The 15,444-nt window shown below is 35.4% G+C and overlaps 1 pseudogene; it reads right to left on the bottom strand.

The window, feature by feature from the left end:
• Positions 1-637: 637 nt before the first annotated feature.
• Positions 638-756, bottom strand: LOC120598435 (uncharacterized; annotated as a pseudogene).
• Positions 757-15,444: the final 14,688 nt, after the last annotated feature.

Below are 15,444 nucleotides of genomic sequence, written 5' to 3'. Positions count from 1 at the left end.
GACTATTAATTAATTAATTAATTAATCAGCCAATCAAGTAAGTAAAAATGTAGTAATCTAGATTCTGCTGGATGAAGAGGACATATAGTTGAATTAGATGTATTTTCTAATGACTCTGGTGAGTGAGATATACACAGACGTTGTAACAGGGAGTGCTGTGGTGGAGAGACCAGGGTGTGGTGCTGTCAGTAGAAATATGGAGAAGGGTCCTCTAATCCATCCTAAAGGCTCAGGGAAGGCCTCCTGGAAGGCACCATGTTAAGAATTTAATTTTCATAGAAGTAGCCACTAATTTGGCAGTGGATGAGAATCCTCTGAGTGGGGACCAGAGAGCAAACTGTCATTTAGACTATGTATAATTGCTGCTGGATACACCACCTAGCCTTGCGTTTTGGAAATACTTGAATAAATGGGCAGTTGAGAGGCCACCCTGTTATCTAGTAGAGCTAGAGAAAGGGGCCAAGTAGAAAGGAATAATTTCATAAATGGTTAAATTTATGCTATACTATTGATTACTTTAGCCCTCATGGAAGAGCAGCTTCTTCTGTTTTCCCCAGTATGCCATGAAATTCTTATCATTTTCTGTATACACCATGTGTTTTTCATCTTGTTTAAGGGATCTTTTTTTATTTTTTAACGCCTACAGCACCTGGTCTTCCTAGGTGGTCTCCCATCCAAGTACTAACCAGGCCCGACCTTGCTTAGCTTCCGAGATCAGACAGGATTGGGCTTGTTCAGGGTGGTGTGGCCGTAGAAGGGATCCTTTTACCTTGGTTTCATAAAGGTTATCTATATTCTCCTGTAAAACTTTTATGATTTTTTCACAAATAAGTTTATGGTCCACTTGGAATTTATTTTTGTTTATTATATGATGTAGAGATCTTCATTTTTTTTTTCTGGATGATTAATCAGTAGCTCCAGGACTGTTTACTAACTAGTCTAGTGTTTCTCCACAGATCTCTAATGCTATCTCTGTAATACTCCAGGTTGTAATATGTGTCTGCTTCTAGATATTCTGTTCTGTTCCATTGATCTATTTGTCTATTTCTATACTAATACTACACCGTTAATTATTATAGCTTTGTAATGCATCTTCATATTTGGTAGGGAAAGATCCCTTCCTTGTTTCTCTCCCTCAAAAGTATATTCTTTACCCTTTATTTTTTCATATGAATTTTAAGATAAGTTTAACATGGTCTGTAAGAAACACTGAAATTTTGATTAGAACTGCATTTTATTTATAGATTATAGAGACAGAAATGGCACCTCTACAATTAAATACCTTTAATCTAAGTATTTTTTTATGTCTTTGAAAAAAGTTTTATAATTTTCTCCATAAGGGTCTCATAAATATTTTGTTAGACATATTTCTGTGTACCTGATAGTTTTTGTTGCTATTGCTAATATTTTTAAATTACATTTTGTAATTATTTGTGACTGGTATATGGAAATGCTTGATTCTGGTGTATTGTTTTTATTTATTTTATTTTTAATTTATTTTTTCTATTTTCTAATTAAAATAGTCAATATGCAATATTACATTAGTTTCAGATGTACAACAAAGTTATTCAACATTTATATACCTAATGAAGTGATCACCACTATAAGTCTAGTAACCATCTGACACTGTATAAGGTTATTACGATGTTATTGACTATTTTCCCTGTGCTGTACATCACATCCCTCTGGCTTATTTATTTTATAACTGGAGGTTTATACCTCCTATTCCCCTTCACTTTTTTTCACCTATCTCTCAACCCCTTTCCCTTTGGTAACCATCAGTTTGTTGTCTATATATATATATATGAATCTGTATCAGTTTTGTTTTGTTTGTTTATGTTTTTCTAGATTTCACATATAAGTAAAATACAGAATTTGTCCTTCTCGGACTTATTTCACTTAGCATAATACCCTTTAGGTCCATCCATGTTGTTGCAAAAGGCAAGATTTCATTCCTTTTATGGCTGAGTAATATTTCATTGTATATATGTACATCTTATTTATCCATTATTCTATTGATGGATACTTGGGTTGTTTCTGTATCTTGTAAATAGTGCTGCAGTGATAATTGGTCTATTAGATTTAGATCCTTACACCTTGCTAACCTCTTTCTTCAGGTTCAATTGTTTGTTTTTAGATTTTATTAAGTACTTATATAAACTTTATATAAAACATATTATAAGTTCATGAATCATAAGTATACAGCTCAATGATTTATCATCAAGTGTTTTTGATTTGCTAATGTAATTAGTGAATAATTGTAATTTTAACTTTCAATCCTTGTATCTTCATAATTTGATGTTATTCTGTATAAAATAAAGTAGAATTTCTTTTCTGAAATGATGTTACTACTAAGTATCCTTGAGGGCTTATGCTCTAATTAGCTGTGTTTAATGTGTAAGTACTTTTGAAGTTATTAAAGAAAGGAAATTACCTGTACTTGGAAATGCCAGTGGATTTTAATAAAAGAGCCTACAGGGTGGTGATATTTCAGTTAGTTGACCATAGTCCAGGATTTGGTCTTCAGCATTTATGAAATGCTGAAATGAAGTTTGATGACAAGGAATTACAAATTATTGTACCGAGACTAAAGTAGACATAGAGATAAAAACACACATCCTTAATCATATATACAAAATCCCATTTGCCATGTAAGGTAATATATTCACAGGATCATGACCTAGTATATATATTAGTATAATATATTTTTTCCAGTGACTAGAATACTCAGGGCCTCTCTCCAGGACATGTCAGTTCCAGTACTGGGGTACTTCGGAAGTGAAACCGAGAAAACAGTATGTTGCTTACTGTGAACGTGGAATCAAAGCAAGGAAGATCGAGAATCTTACAAACATGGAGTCTTTTGCGCAGACATGAGTTACTTGACGAATACATTTGGATGGTCTACCCTCTCTTCATCACACCCAAGTAGTGTGTGAGGCAGGCAGCAAGATGTAGTGGGAAAATATTGACCTTTGTAGCCCGTCGACAGGGATTTGAATCCTAGTTCTTTGTGCATTGATTGACTTTTGGCAAATTCTTCAGAGTTTCATTTTTCTCACTGGTGAAATAGAATCATGACACTGTTGATTTAAAAGAAATATATCCTTTCAAAATATTTGTTATATAGTAAATCCAAGAGAATCGTGAGTTTATATTTGTTTATCCATGCCTTTGGGTGATGAGGAAAGTGCCAGTGATCCTTTCCTAATCTGTCAAAATGATCTTAGAAGTATTAATATGTTTCCAGATATAGAGATGGCAATTGCAAATTTGTCACCGGATATATTAACTTCCTTTTGTCGTGGTAATAAATTATGACAAACGTAGATAACAAATACAAATTTATTGTCTTACAGTTCTGGAGGTCAGCAGTCCTAAAATCAAGGTGTTGGCTCCCTCCAGAGGCTGTAGGGGAAAATGTTTCCTTGCTTTTTCCAGCTTCTAGAGGCTGCCTATATTCTTTAGTTCATGGTCCTTTTTTTCCATCTTCAGATCCAACAGTATATATAGCATGTTAAACTCTTTGACTCTGACCTTCTTTCATTGTCATGTTTCCTCCTCTGTCACTGATCTTCCTCCTTCCTTCTTTTAAGGGCTCTTGTAATTACATTCAGCCCATTATGATAATCCAGGATAATTAACCCATCTCTAGACCCTTAATCATATATAAAAAGTCCCATTTGCCATGTAAGGTAACATATTCACAGGATCAGGACCTAGACATCTTGGGATGGCCATTATCTGTCTACCACACAAGGTTAATGAATTACCAAGTAAGATACCTAATTAGAATTACACATTTCTTTTGTATGTCATTTTCATAGAACAAAGCATCTATTTCTAAAGTTGTAGGAGTCTCACAAAATGCCTTTCTTTAAATAATACTTCCAAGGAAAGATATATATTAACAGTGAGTGAGTGGAACCAGTTGATAACAGTTATGAATATTTGTAAGTCTCCATATTGTAAAAGAGAACAAGATTGGCATTCTTATTAAGAGTATCAATTTAACATCTTTTAAATTTAGATTATTTGAAGTAATGGGGAAGCAAAATCGGCTCCGCCCCTCCACAGCTGCAGGGAAGAGAATATAAAGCCTTCACATCTTTTCGAGTTTCCTTTTGTTGATTGTGGAGATCTGCATTGTAAAGTTAGGCTCTGGAATTTCATTATCTAGTTTTAAAGAAAAAGCAGGTCTGGAGCCCAGTTTTGCTTGTAGAAATGGAAAAAGGGCTGAAAAGGACTTTATTTATTATCAGCGAAATTTTGTATTTTGTGCCTTGTACAGTAGTTGTTAAGATTAGGTATGTTTACTTTTACAAGTCCCTGGCACCTGCTTGCTGAACAAGAGCAGTTTTTCTTTTACGCTTTTTTTTTGTACTTTCCACATTTTTGTCTCTTTGTATTGTACCCTAATGATTTCCTTTGACCTGTCTTAAATTTTAACAAATTATTTTCTTTTTTATTGAGGTAACATTGGTTAATAACATTATATAAGTTTCAGGTATATTATATTATAATTAGCTATCAGTGCACACTATCATGCTCACTACCAAAAGGCTAGGTTTCTATCTGTCATCATACATTTGACCCCCTTTACCCATTTCACCTTCCTCCTCCCCCACCCGCTTTGCAGCTGTTAACTGCCAATCTGTTCTCTGTATTTATGAGTTTGTTTTTGTTTTGTTTGTTCTTTGTTGTTGTTGTTTAGATTCCACATTTCCACATATGAGTGAAATAATACAGTTGTCCTTTTCTGTTTGACTTATTTCACTTAGCATAATATTCTCAAGATCCATCCATGTTGTCGCTGTGAGGGCTAACAAATAATTAATACTTTTCCTCCCACCTTCTAAGTTCTAGCTGGGCTAATAATCAAATTAACAGACTGATTAACAGGAGAAAATAAAAATTTTAACACATGCACATGGGGAATTCCCATATGCATGAAAATTCCAAAGACAGTGAGGCAACATTGGGTCTAGATGACATTTGGACAAAGGAGAAAAGGGGGAAATGGGGGACGTCTTAGATTTCAGAATTGAGAGCAGGTGATTTACAGGTAGTTGAGGAAGAGGGGAACACACATGGCAGAGAAGTTCTTGCTAGGCAACTCAGAAGCAGTGGAACACAGGGTATCTAGTTGACAGGCCACTGGCTGAAGCTTCACTATTTACCATACTTAATTCAGATTAGGCTAAGGCAACATCCTAAGATTCCCTTCCTGAAGCAGGTTTTTCTTGGACAGGAATGGGGAGGGTGAAAGGTTCTTTCTGAGTCTTGTCTCTTAATAAACAGATTAAAAATCAGTATCCCAAAAAAGGCAGCTTCATGGTGGCAAAACTTTGGTTTCCTTCATCACAAATGGCAATATTTCACCTTTTTTATGGTTTAAGTTGATAGCTTTTTATCCCTTTTCATTTGAGGTACTATATTTTATTCTAAAAGTTTGATTAGGTTTAATTATGGTATACTATTTGTTTTGGTTTCTTGCTGCTTGGAAATATCTTCAAGTGTGTTATTGATTTCTTTATCCATAGTAAAATAGTTATAGTTTGTGTTTGCTAACCCCAGGGTTTGAAGTCTTTTCTGTTATCAGCTGATCTTGCTGATTTGCTTCTTTATCTAATTCAAAGCTCAAGGATCCCAGGGTAAATTATGTAATTCAACCTGAGTTGCAAAATGACCTGCTTTCCATCCATTGTAACCCTGAGACGGGTAGCCCTTTAGGGGTCCAAGCTTATTGTAGGGAGGGTCTCCTGTTGGTTTTCCTATTCTGTGTCTTTCTGGGCTTTAATCTCTGTCTCCTTTGCTTTTCAAGGCAACCAAAATGAAACTTATTTTGGGTGTGGTCGTGGAAGGGAGAATGGACAAATGTGCTCAAGGCAGAAATTTGCCTCCCAGCTTATTTACTTCTTTAGGGTCCCCTTATCCCATGGTGTTGCCCTGCCTGATGTTTCCATATTTTTATTGCACTGTTCTTTTATTCATTCTATGTAGATGCTACTTCTTTTTTATCAGGATTTTTTTAAGTTGTTTTCAGCATGAGGGTTTGTCCAAACAACCTGATGGGCAATTATCAGAACTAGGAAAATTTCCTATAACTCTTTCCTACATTTTCTTTGACATTAGATTTAGGCTCAGAAATTCTTATTACTTTTTGAGTTTTATTTCCTTTATTTTATAGCGGAAACATCTAGTGCTCAGAAAAGTAAAGATACTTGTCCAAGGCTACAATACAAATAAGTAATAATATTGGGACTTGAGCCCAGCTCTGTTCAACTCTGAAACCTTTGTGCTTAACTGGTCTAATGCACTGTATCCTTTGGATCCCACTGTAAAAGTTCCTGAATTATGGGACATCTTTCTTCTAGAAGGAGAGTAAATGACTCATTGTATTTTCTTTATCAGGTTTTATTTCTCAAGGTCGACACTCTCCCTACCTCTGGGAAATACGTGCATTACACAAGGCCTCTGCCTGTTTCTAAGACATCCTAATAAATAAGAGACCCGCTTTCAACACCCTCCCTCTACATTTCAGAACTGAATTTATGAACATTTAGTACCCTAGCTCTAACCACAAAGTTTCATTTCTGTTTCAACTGAAGGATTTTCCAACTCAAAAGACCAAAATGTATTCCCAGCTGAGTCTGGAGAGAACTAAAGACAGGGATCCAGGAAGAAATCCTCTTAGGTGAGAGAAGGAGGGAGAATGAGATAGGTAGGGGGACTTAAGAACTTTACAGCTTTGTTAGATAGTGTTAGGACAGTTTTGAAATATTGGTCGGTGAATGTGCACAAAGCACCTTACATAGTAGAAAACACAGGAGCTTTGGACCCAGACACACGAGTTGACTCTCAGTTCCTCTACTTACTAACTCTAAAATATTGGATAAGTCAGTTCCCCTCTTTGACCATCAATTTCTTTATGTATACAATTGGAATAATAATACCTATCTCTCAAGGTTTCTATGTGAAATATAGATAATATATTTCAGTGAAATGTTTATGTTTGGTACATGCTTACTAAATAGTTGTCATAGTTGTTAATCACTGTTGTTGCAATTGTAGGGGCAGAAAAAATTTCCCTTCTTCCTTTCTATGTTCTTTGGCTGGTCAATTTAATAATTAAATTGACATAAGATCAAATTAACAGGAGAAAAACTAATTTAATTTTGTATGTACAAGAACCACATCAAAATATAAGACTGAAAAAAGTGACCAGAGCAGGAAGCTTTAAGAAGCTTTTATAACTTTTAGACAAAGAAAAAGTAAATTTGTGAAGAATTGACAAGGCATAGGGGTTTGAGCTGGGGACAATAAATGGTAAAAAATTAACAATGTTTGTTTATACAGGCTTCTCTGCCCTAAATTCCTTATCTCTGGTGATAAGGATGCCTTCTACCTTTCCGTTACAGGGAGGTACTTGTTACATAGGAGATTTATCTCCTGCTTTCAGAAGGACAAAGAGGGTCAGAGTATCCTTTTTTTAACCACTGTTTCTCAAGTACCTTTATTTAAAAGTAGTCTGCCAGTGTAGCATATTTTGGGGTGACATTCTGAACCCCTATGCCCCTCTCAAATTTGTCTGGTGGGTGCCATAACATCAGGCAAGAAAGAGTTCTTTCTTTTCCTGTTTTCTTTGTGATTACCTTTTGTTTGCATGCCAAGTTACTTCTCCCTTCTCTAATGCTTCCCCTTTTTTAGTACCGTGCAAATGAATCTCTTGCTTTCTACCTTTCAAATCCTTGCTTTTTGCCTAGTTCTACACATTCAACACCACCTTTGTTCAGATAATTTTCCCATTTCCCTACTCAGTTGAATCTCTTTCACTGTCTCTTCATTGATCTCCAAACAAACCAGTCATCCTCACATCACTGTTTCTCCTAGTCACTTTCTCTCTATGTTGGGAGGTCAGCTAAAAATACAACAAAAGCCATCAAGTTACTGGGTCTTAGCAGGCCTTAATTTCCTGATTAATTTTCTTTCTACCTTATATTGGCAGCTTCTTTTATTCAAGTAAAAGTTATATATTTCTTTATAATTTTAAACTGTTTGTTTACGGTTATCTATCTTTTTTTACATATTTTGTATTATAAAAGTAGAGACATGCTCATTGTGAAAATTTTGGAAAACAAAACTATAAGGAAAGAAATAAAAATCTATTTCATTACCTAGAGATAATTACTATTAACTAATTGATATATACAGTTTTGTATCTTGATATATTAGCTTGCCAGTCCTGCCATAACAAGGTACCACAAACTGGGTAGAAAGAGGAAATTATTAATTCTACTAGGTGAGATGAAAGGTATGTACATGTTGTCAGTATTAACTGCTGGAGCTGAGGAATAGAAGAGAGTCATTCCAAGCAGTGGTGATATGAGCAAAGACACATTATATGAAATAATTTGGTGTTTACAGTACCTTTATGGTATGTTCAAGAAGTTTAGTATAGTTGGAACATAGAGAGTGAGAGAGGATGTAATGTGAAGGAAATAGTGGTCAGATCATGCAGACCCTTAAATGTTATACTAAGAACAGTGGGGAGATATTTGGGGATTTTAATCAAGGGATTAACAGGATCAGATTTGCATTTTAGAAATATCCAGTGGATGAGAGTATGTTGGATAGACTGAGGACAGGGCTGGGTACAGAGAGATCAAATCAGAGGCTATTAAAAAAGAGGAGAGATGTTGAAGCCTGAGTCAAAACAGTGAACAGAAAAAATGAGAAAAAAAAAAAAAAAATATATATATATATATATATTTCTCATATACGGTGGGAATGAAATATATTCTCATTTAATTCCCACCATATATGAGAAATTAAGAACTCAGTCACTAACTAGACATAGGGGCTGATGGAGAAGAATGAATCCAGGATGCTGCTCAGTTTTCTTTCTGCCTTGGCTGGTTGAGAAGATATGAAAGCCATTTCATGAGCCAGAGAACTCAGAATGAGGAGCAGGTTTGAGGGGAAAAAATGATGAGTTTAATTTTGAATGTGCAAATCCTGAAGCACCTTTGGAATGTCCAAGAAGAATTATCCAGTAGGCAGTCAAGAATTTATTCTGCAGCCGTGAAGCAAGTAGGGTTACAGATAGATTTGGAAGTCATCAAGTATAGAGGTGGTTTTAATTAAGGTATGAATGAGATTGCCCTAGAAGAGTGTATGGACTAAGAACAAAAAAAGGAGGGTAGGCAGCATCCAGGGCAGAATCTCAGAAACAGGTACTTTAAGGAAGAGCAAAGAAAGCTGAGAATGAGCAGCAGGAGAGGTTAGAAGGGAACCAGATGAAATACTGCATTCTAACTGTGCCCTCTCTGGCCATCTGAGTTTTCTTATCCAGAATAAATGTCCTTTCTCTTGTCTTCAGTCTTCCTTGTCCCTGACTATTTTGGACCCATAATTTCCATTCTCACTGTACTTGTGAGACTGGAGCTACTAGGTTTTCTGGCAGTCACCTCTCAAGTGTAAAACTCCTCTTTGATTATTGCTACAATTTAAGAGCAATTTAGAACATACCCCACCAAATGTTGAAAAAGAATAAAAAGCAAACATTGGGGGCCCTTAATTTTCTACATATGTATGCCCCTACCTCTTTTGATCTATTCTGTTAGCCATATTTCAGTAAATCCAAGTTCGCATTATATCCTTTTCCTTTATAATTAAATAGCTCCCTTTATAATAAGAATATGTTTTATTTTGTATTTGTTTTATAGTAAGTATAATATATGGATATAATATATTCTGTATTATAGTAAGAACTATATATGGATTAAAAACCAAATAGTAACAAAAAATGGCAGCATTTACCTTTACCTCTTCTCACCCACCAGGGTCAAATACTTGAAGTAGCCAACTCTGAAATATGTTAGCTGTTTCTTTTGGTTATCTCAGTAATTCTAAACAATATGGCTCTACTATTATTTCTTGAGTTACTAATTTCAGAATTAGCTGTTGATTTCTCTTTATGGTAGATGAAGATTAAACTCTCACTTTTTCTCTCCTCCTTCCCTTCCTCATGCTTCTAATATAGTTATAGCATACATTTTGGTTAATGGTAATGTTTATATTCTTGTGACTTCTTGTGATTGCGCAAACATTGTTTACTACAGAGACAAGTAGTGAACTTGTGATCACATTTCTTTTCTTGTACAAATTTCTTTCATTTCTAGAGTTAATAATTGCTTTTAACCTACATATTTCTATCCTTTCCATGAGATCTACCATGTCTTTTTTTTTTTTTTTTTTGCAACATGCTCAAGTAAGTCAGATTATTTTCTGGAAGTCCCCTTTCTAGAGCATTCTCTTCTGTTCCAATCTTGACTATTTCTAACCCTAACTCCTGGAAGCTTTTATATTTCCATTTTATCACTGATATTCTGAAATTTCATGATGTTGTCTGGATATTTGTATATCTATTGTGCCAGACACTTGGTAGACTCTTTCATTTTGTATGCTCTTATACTTACGCTCTGGAAAATTTTATTATTTCTTTAATAATTTTCCAGTTTCATAAAGACAGATTTTCATCTATTTTATTTATTTCTGTGTCCCCAGTGCCTAGAATGCCTGATACATGATTGGCACTTTTTATTTGTTGAATAAATTTATTACTATTTACATTTAAAATAATGCCAATAAACCCACCATCCAGGACAAGAAATAAAACATTAACAGTACCTTAGTGCCTCCTTCTCCAATCACACCCTTCTGTCTGCCTCGACCTAGAGATCACACTACCCTGACTTTTATATTCACAATCCCCTTGGTTTTCTTATGGTTTTATCACCTCTATGTGTGTCCTTAAACAATATGTTATTTAGTTTTGAAAAAATTGAAAAGCAATCACGAATTTAGTTGTGTGAGGAAAAGGTGGTATTGTCCCTGTTAGATAAAGTCCTCCAAGAAAACAGAGATTATGGGTCAAAGACTGACTTCAGCTTCCCTAAGAATTTAGTAAAAACATTTCCGGGAAAATTAGTATATGCGATCATAAAATTTAGTGTTACTGATGAAAGTCCTATGTCTGTCTGATTTTTCTATTGTAGGTAATTTTTTTTTCCTTCTGTCTATAAGCTTGTAAGATGTTTTCTTTATTCTTTCACTTCAGGAATCTGACCAGGGTATGCTTAAGTGTCTTGGAATATAACCTCCATGAAGTCAGGGATTGTTGATTGTTGTTCACTGATATATCTCAAGTGCCTAAAACAGTGCCAGACACATAATAGGTCTTCATTAAGTGTACTGATTAAATTTATTAACAGAAGCATAAATTAACAAATGGATAAATGAATCAGTCAATGAATCAGTCTTGTCCAAAATTCAAAGGGCTCATTCTTTAGCTCGGGATAATTTTCTTCTATCATTTTTTAAATATTGCTTCCTTTCCCTCTGTTTCTTTTCTCCTTTAACACCCCATCCACCCAAACCATATTAACATGGTAGGTCCCTTGGAACTACCTAAATATCTTAACTTGTCCCTTATTGAATCTATTACTTTATAATTATTATTATTATTACTTTTTGCTCAGTGCTTTCATATAAATCTTGCACTTCATTTTTTAGCCCAGTAATTCAAAGCTCATCAATGACCTTCATCTTTCATCCTATTTTTTAATTGGACTTTTTTAAGCTTTGAGCTCCAGAAAGTTTTTGTCGCGTCTGTACTATACTTGACTTTCTTAGGTCTTCTTAATTTTTAGTCAGGTTTTCATATATCTTGTCCAGTAGTATTGTTGCATTTCTCTTTGACTTCTGAGACATTGTTTGTTTGTACATTTGTTTTTATGAATGATCACTTTGTGAGCCTTGATGTAGGTTAGAAAAAGTATATTTGGGTCAGTACCGCTAGAACAGCAACTATGTGTAGGTATGAAAAGTATTCCTATGCAAAAGAGATTACCTGTGAAGCTGAATCATCACATTGCTTTATTTCCAGAGAAGAGTTGTCATTTCTTTACAACAGTGGTCGTCCTATGGTAAAACTGTGAAAATTCCAATGTTTGGGACTACTTACCTTGGACACAAACTATACTCTGAAATGGTGTTCTTTCACTGAGAACAGTCAAGCAAAGTATTTAAGTTTGTATGGAAGGGTTCAGAAGCTAGCACAAAGCTAGCTAGCAAAAATAAAGAGAGCTAAAATGACTGTTAGATCTAAATTTCCAGAGAACTTGTTTTAACAAGAACATACTATCGGACTAAATTTTAGTTTTGTTTTGTTTTGTTTTTTATTCAAAGAGGTTTTTCTACCCCTCAAAAAATGGTTCACTGATGTGTCTTTCTTTAATAAGGCTTCCATACATCTGGATGAATATCTGAACCCTTTTCTAATATTCCATATAAAGGTTTGCCACCTCATCCCATGAAAGAGCTCTTTTAGTTATGCCCTCCTAGGACTTATCAGTACAGCCAAAGAAGATAGATCCAATTTGTGTCTACTCCCCACCATCTTGATTAATTAAGTAGCACCACCATACTGTGGTAACTCTACCCCTTAAGAATTTGGACTCCCTAATCCAGGGGAAACCAGAAGTCTAGGAGTGGTGGACATACAATTTTCTTATTTAGACCTAATCTTAATTGCTGCCAAGTGTTTGTCTCAAGTGTTAATCAATACAAAATTTTACATAGGAAATTCTCTGTATTAAAATTCAGATAAAGCCAGTAAAGAGAATTTACATGATATCAATGGTCTACATCATGTAGTAATTGCAAGGGATCAACACGTATCACTTATCTTCCTTGCTTAGATTCAGAACTAATTGAAATATGAATTTAGGAATCAGCTAGATGGAGATCAGACCATTATTATCATTAGTAAATAAATCTGATTTGAGAAGATGGTTTTAGTGTGGACTTCCTAATACTGGACCACAGAATTAGGGAGACTTACTCAGACAATTGCAGACAATGCTGAAAAACTACAAGACTCCAGGCCAAAAGTAGGCCCCTTACTGCACGGCAAGGAGCCAGTCAGAAATCATGTTTTCTATAGGCATACAGAACCCTGAGAGAAGAGCAGAGGGCAAGAGCTTAAGCCAAGCACACTCAGATATTTCTCTCAAACATACTAATCATATAACTCATTCCTCCTTCTGTGGGAAGAAAAGCAGGAGTGTTAGTCTAGTTGAAGTTCTTCCACATGGAAATCTGAGAAGTAAAGATTAAGGGTTCCCTCTAACACAGCTAAGTGTTATATTCAGTATTGCCATTTGCTTGAACCTGTCTATCTCTTCAGAACCAAAAATATCACAATTTTGCTGTAGCAAAAAAGTTACTAGGATATTGTAGGAAAACTTAAGTATAGTGCAAATAACTTAACCGCATAGTATCATATTATAGACATATCAATGGAATATTTAAAACTCTCATCTAAATGCTGTAACAGAACATGAAGAAATGCTTCTTAAAGGCAAATGTATGAAAAGGAATACATTCAGAACTATCTACCAAGTGGTAACACTACATATTGTACCTTTTGTGCATGATATGTTTCTTTACTTGCTTTACTTAGAGCTTTGAAATAAGGCTTCAAGAAAGACATTTCTCCATTAATCTGGGTTCATGTAATATCTATGTATTGAGAAAGTGTGGGGATGGGGTTAGAGGTGGGAGAAGAGAGGAGAAAGAAAGGGACAAAAGAGAGACAAAATGAGGAGATGTCAGGGGATGGGCACCATGTGTAAAATTGTAGATGATCTGGGCCATGTGTTTGATACAGAGAAGGAGAAAGTATTGAGAGTATAGACAGCAGGGGTGATGTGTGCAAAGTATGTATGATGATGGTGACAATGTGGACAATGTGAATAATGGCACAGGATGGTATGAAATCACTGTGAAAATGAAAGCAAGGCAATGTAAATGATAGTGACAGTATAAGATCAGAATGTGTGTGATAATGGTGGTATGGACACAGTGTGTGTCATACTGTGGAAGATGAGAATTGTGCATATGTGTGTGTGGTTGTGTAGGAGAGTGGGAAGGGAGGGAGAATAGTGGGAAAGGACACATTGATAATGAGACACTGGAATCACTGTGCGTGTGAAAATATGAATGGGGCATTTCAAGTAATAATAGGAGGATGTAGACATGGGTGGATTGGGGAAAGTGTAATGTGGTGATGGAAGATAAGTATGTGGTGTAAGTGATAAAGTTAGTGTGTTTGTGTGTGTGTGATACTGGGGAAAGTAAGAAGTGTATGTATTTGTGGATGCAGATAGGTACAGTGAGAATGTATGATAATGGGGGAATGGAAAAATGCATGATAATTTGGAGTGTGGAAATCATGAGTGTATGAATAGGATTGTTGAATAAAATGTATGATATGTAAAATACAGCATTTCCAAGTGTCAGTGAGGAATGGAAAATGTATGTGTGTGAGAGTGGAGGTGATGTGGATGTCGATTCTGAGTCTGTATGATATGGAGATGGCATGAGCATACGGGAAAGAAGTTTTGGAGGATGTTGAAGACTTTATAGTGGAGATGTGAACTGTATATATGATAGTGGATATGGGTAGACATTGTCATAATGTAGGGATGAAGTTAATGTAGTTGTGACCATGGGTGATGGAGATGGTGTATGTGATAATGGGAGTTGATTAGAGCTAGTTGTATTTGACAGTGAGTATCATGATATCGTATGGACTTTGTGTGTATAATAGTACAGGATAAGACGGCATGTCCAGAAATGGAAGTAATAGAGACAGTGTATGTGTCAGAAGGATAGTTTGGAGAATTAGGACAGTGTGTGGAAATCATAAGTCATAAATAATAGTCATTATCATATAAGTCAATAAGTCATAGAAGGAATTATGTATGAATGAGAGTGTATTACAGACTGTGTGTGTAAGTGAGAGAGAGAGGAGCAGGGGTGGGGAGGGAAGGAGAGGAGGGGGAAGGAAGGAGAGATATTTCATATATTGTGATGGGCATTTGGAATTGTATTTGGCTATGAGTAATAAATAGATCTGAAAATGAGTTGCTTAAAATGGTGAGGGGATATCTTTATCTTACCTAAAACAAATCCAAATTCAAGACCTTCATGATTTCATCAATGTCTCAGGCCCCTCATATATATTTTTTGGTTCCATGATCCTTAGCATGTGACTCCCATCTCTCAGGTGCTTCAGGGTTCCCGGATGCCTACTGCAACTCTAGCCATCATTTCTGTGTTCCAGGTAGGAAGATGAGGAAGAGGAGAGGGCAAAATACCTTGTCAGTAGAATTAGTTTCCTTGATATGGAGCTTTCTGCAAAATTTTACCAAATAATTTTCACCTTCGTCCATTAGATAGAACTGTGACACATGGCCACCATTATCTGCAAGGGTGTCTGGGAACATTGTCACCCATAATAAAAATCAAGATTTATTTAGTAGGGAAGAAGGGATGTTTCATGGGTTATAGCCAGTAGAGAAGGAGAAGTTGAAG

This window comes from Pteropus medius, unplaced genomic scaffold (genome assembly GCF_902729225.1).
Source record: "Pteropus medius unplaced genomic scaffold, Ma_sr-lr_union100, whole genome shotgun sequence".
NCBI classification, from domain to species: domain Eukaryota; kingdom Metazoa; phylum Chordata; class Mammalia; order Chiroptera; family Pteropodidae; genus Pteropus; species Pteropus medius.
The sequence above is the reverse complement of the archived record's forward strand: the minus strand, read 5'-3'. Positions and strand labels throughout refer to the sequence as shown.